The following is a 4,657-nucleotide window of genomic DNA, read 5'->3' on the forward strand; positions in this document are numbered from 1 at the left end:
ATACCATCGGCGAGATAGTAACCCATGTGGTATGCATTTCCGTTGACGGTGAAGTTAATCGCCGGTGCTATACCATTCAAAACATCATCGAAGAGTGGTGAAGAATATAGCACGTTCAAGTCGTTGTTGGATCCGGCAACACCGAAATATGCATGCCAAATCCATAGGCGATAATCGGCGACCGCTTCAAGGATAAGCATTGGGCCGCCGCCTTTGTGGCCGCTTAAGTATTGCCCCCTCCAAGCAGTCGGGCAATTCTTCCACTTCCAATGCTTTGCAGTCAATGCTGCCTAGCATACCAGGAAAACCGTGGACTGTTTCGTGAAGATGAAGCAACCGTTGACAATCGTCGGTGGTGGGTGCCCGAAGGAATTCCTCGCCGAAAGCAGAACGAACGCCGTCGCAAAAACTCTTGAGGCATAGGATTCCAGTTGACTCACCGACATGCAAATACTCGTCGAAGAGGTCAGCCGTTTGCCTAGTAGCAAGTTGTCGGATGGCACAAGTACACTTTTGCAACGCCAAAGACTTTGCCGACCGGTTGCGTCTACACCTGATTGAAAGTATTCAACACGGGTGGACACTGTGTTGACAATACGCATAAACAACCGTTTTGACATGCGAAAAGGGCGCCGAAAGTAATCTTCTGGATACCGCGGCTGGTCGGAAAAATAGTCGGCAACGAGCCTTTCGTGGGCTCCCTCTCGATTACGAGGGATGTAGCGACATTTTGCTCTAGTTGGTTGAGGAGGAGGGGCGGGGGTATTGGCGGCAACATAGGCTTCATAGGCGGCACGATATTGTTCATAATATTCTTGTTCTTCACGCTTCGCTTCCACAATGAGATCGGTGAAATCCATTTTTGAATTTTTTAGAGAGGGTTTGGGTGAGAGAGGAAGATGTAGATGATCAGTATGAAAAAGTATGAATGAGAGATAATTTGATGTGAAAAGTGGATGATGAATGTGTGTATTTATAGATGATTTTGGGATATAAAAAAAAATCACAAAAATCCAAAAAAAAAACATCCATAAACGGTTCTATTTTTTGGGAATCCGATTTTTTTTTTTTTTTTTTTGGTATTATTTCGAATTATTTATGAATTTTTTTTTAAAAAAAGGAAATCGAATTTTCAACGCCTAAGCCGTTGGCCAATCAAATCGTGACACGTAGGGCTGCTCAGCGGCACGGACGTGAGCAGCTCCGTGCCGCTGGCACAGACGGACGAGCTGCAACGGCACAGACGGACGGACGGCGGTAAAAACACTGCTGCGGATGCTCTAAGCTACAAAGCTCCACTTGACTAAGTGCACATAACACATTAGGTTCATCAACACTATTTTAAAAATAAGAAGCGTGTAAAATTCTGATAGGAGGAGTATAATCTATTGGATTTTATTTTTGTGAATATTTCATTTCAATTACTTTTTCTAATTTGGTTTGATAGGATTCCTTTTATTATTATTATTATTATTATTATTATCCTGAATAAAGATGTGAGTTGAGCTAAATTTCACCCTTTCCGAATTCATCTCCCGCTCTCACCACCGTGCTTTGCTTTCCATACGCGCCGACGTCTTCAACAGCAGTTTTCCCCTTTTCCAAACTCTAATTCTCTCACAATATGAAACATATTCCTCAACCTACCTACTTTTGTTCAAATGATACACCAACAAATCTCTCCCTTTCCAGGTTCAATGCCTCTTTTTTCTCAATTTGTTGAATGCTTGTCAATATTTTTGGATAGATTAGTTTAATACATGCTTATATTTCTTGTGGAGGATTTCATGAAAAATGGGGCTAATCAGAAGCTGTATCATTCCTCTGTTTTGGGGGAATTCATAAATAAGAATTTGTATCATTCCTCTGTTTTTGGGGAATTCATAAAAATGGGACTATTAAAAAGTTGTATCATCCCTTTAATTTGTAGTTGTACTTGCAATTCACATATTTTTACAACTCCATATCTTTACAATATTTTCAACCTAGTGTTGTTTGGATATCTGCCAGGATTGTTGAAGTGGAAAAGGTTGTCTTTTGAAGTTTAACCATACAATTTGAGAGTTGCTATGATTTGTGCACTACCCTCTATATCGTGTTGTGGAAAAGGACACAGCTTACAAAGTTCACCAAAGCCCCCTTTGGAAACACAGCAATTGCATAAGTTCAACTCTGTATCCGAGCTCAAATTAGTGCATTCTCTTCTCATCAAATCAGGCTCACCTCTCTCACATCTCCCACTATCCCGTGTAGCCTCAGTTTGTGCTCTTACCCCCAGTTTCCTCTACGCTCAACGAATTTTTCAGCAAGTAGGCCAGTCAGAAACCTCTGCATGGAATTCTTGCTTAAGAGACTTTGCTGAAAGTGATACCCCGTTTGATGCCATCTTGTTTTTTCATCAATTGCGAAGGCACAATGTTTGCCCTGACAGTTTTACTTGCTCATTCGTCCTCAAGGCATGTGTGAAGTTGATGGACCTTTCTCACGGTAGAATAGTTCATGCGCTCGTTGTGAAACTCGGCCTTCTGTTCAACTTGGTTCTTCAAAATGTGATATTGCATATGTATTCATCGTGCGGGGAGATCAATGATGCAGTTCTACTGTTTGACAAGATGTTGCAGCGTGATGTTGTTACGTGGAATACGATGATCACACAGCTAGTGAAGAGAGGTGATATTGCTTTAGCACACCAAATGTTTTTGGAGATGCCTGATAGGAATTTGAGGTCGTGGACAGCTATGATCGCAGGTTTTGTTCGTTGTGGGAAGCCTAAGAAGGCTATTGATATATTCAGAGAAATGAAACAAGTGGGCTTGAAACCTAATGAAGCAACTGTAGTGGCTGTTCTAGCAGCCTGTGCAGATTTGGGTGATCTTGATCTCGGGAGGTGGATTCATGATTATTCGGATAAGAGTGGGTTTACGGAAAATGTCCTAATTTGTAACAAACTGATTGATATGTACATCAAATGTGGATGTTTACAAGCTGCAAAAGATGTTTTTGAGGGTATGAAGAAACGAACAGTTGTCTCGTGGTCAGCCATGATTCAAGGGCTAGCACTCCATGGAAATGCTGATGAAGCTTTAGGCCTTTTCTCCAAAATGATTCAAACAGGAGTAAAGCCCAACGATGTCACATTCATCGGTCTATTAAATGCTTGTAGCCATATGGGATTGATAAACGAAGGACGTGCATTCTTTGCCAGGATGACCAGTGATTTTGCAATCACTCCGAGTATTGAACACTATGGCTGCATGGTTGATCTATTGAGTCGAGCCGGGCTGCTACAAGAGGCGTATGAGTTCATCAAACAGATGCCTACAACACCGAATGCAGCCATATGGGGCGCCCTTCTTGGTGGGTGCAAAGTTCACAAGGACGTCGAAATGGCTGAAGTAGCAATGAAACACATCCATGAGCTCGACCCCAACAACGATGGCTACTACGTTGTGCTGGCAAACATATACTCGGAAGCAAAGAAACGGGAAGATGCAGCGAGAGTGAGAAAGTTGATGAAAGAGAGGGGGCTAAAGAAAACATATGGCTGTAGCTCGATTACAATCAAGGGTTTGGTTCACGAATTTGTGGCTGGCGACGAGTCCCACTCTCAATCGGAAGAGATAGTCGAGAAATGGAACGAATTGCTGGTACCTCTGAGGCAGAAAGGCTATGTACCAAATACCTCAGTTGTTCTACTTGACATGGAAGAAGAAGAGAAAGAGAGGTATGTTTTTGGTCACAGTGAGAAACTAGCACTAGTATTTGGTCTTATAAACTTGCCTCCACGAGAAACGGTTAGAATATTCAAGAATCTTCGAGTGTGTGAAGATTGTCATGCTGCGTTTAAGCTGTTGTCTGAGATTGTGAAGAGAGAAATAGTTGTGCGTGATCGCAATAGATTTCATACTTTTAAAGATGGCTGTTGCTCTTGCAAGGACTATTGGTAGTTAGTTGCCATTCACTTGTTACTTTTGTTTTCTTTTAGTTTAAATCTTGAAGAATGAAGTTAATTTGAATGAATTCATCATCCATGTTCATTGTTCAATAAAATCTTTATTATTCCAATAAAACTAAGACAAACTATTGTGATATGAGCATATTTTGGGGAATATCTCTCATATCCCTCACACCAATAATGGTATAGAATTGCGTGAAAATAATATAATGATAATTGTATATTTCATGAGAAGAAATGAAGAATACACCTCCTATCCTATTATTAAATGACATCATATTTTTCTCATAAAATCTAGAAATATAATTATCCTTGTTTTATTTTCAGGCATTTATCAATTCTATGCCAATCGCAATCACAACGCCGAAATATTTTTAGGGTCCGTTTTATAGAATGGATTTTCATGGAAAAGGTTTATTATCTTGAAAATAAAAATCTTCATTATGTTCAATTAGACGAACTATTTCCTTCAGACTTCCAACTGGTGCAGTTGCGGTTCACTTCAGACTATTAATTATGAAAGGATGTATTATTATTCTGTTTTAGGGCCACAATGAGGGTATGGATTGGGCCAACTAAACATAACAAAAAAATAAAAAAAGAGAGGGGATGGATTGTGGTTGGGCTTATGGTACCTAAGAGAGTTTAATTTAACTCAATTGTGTGTAATTAAATTCAAACTTTGAAATTGGTCCATAATAT

At 40.3% G+C, this 4,657-nt stretch overlaps 1 pseudogene across 1 annotated transcript; it reads left to right on the forward strand.

Annotated features, from left to right (window-relative positions):
* The first annotated feature begins 1,493 nt into the window (after positions 1-1,493).
* On the forward strand, positions 1,494-4,037 carry LOC125219193 (pentatricopeptide repeat-containing protein At3g62890 pseudogene; annotated as a pseudogene). Its single transcript, XR_016137148.1, has 2 exons — positions 1,494-1,692; positions 2,011-4,037. The product of XR_016137148.1 is annotated as a pentatricopeptide repeat-containing protein At3g62890 pseudogene (transcript).
* Positions 4,038-4,657: the final 620 nt, after the last annotated feature.

The sequence above is a fragment of the Salvia hispanica genome, chromosome 1, assembly GCF_029641045.1.
Source record: "Salvia hispanica isolate PSC_SH4W2 chromosome 1, Shi_PSC_v1, whole genome shotgun sequence".
In the NCBI taxonomy this organism is placed as follows: Eukaryota; Viridiplantae; Streptophyta; class Magnoliopsida; order Lamiales; family Lamiaceae; genus Salvia; species Salvia hispanica.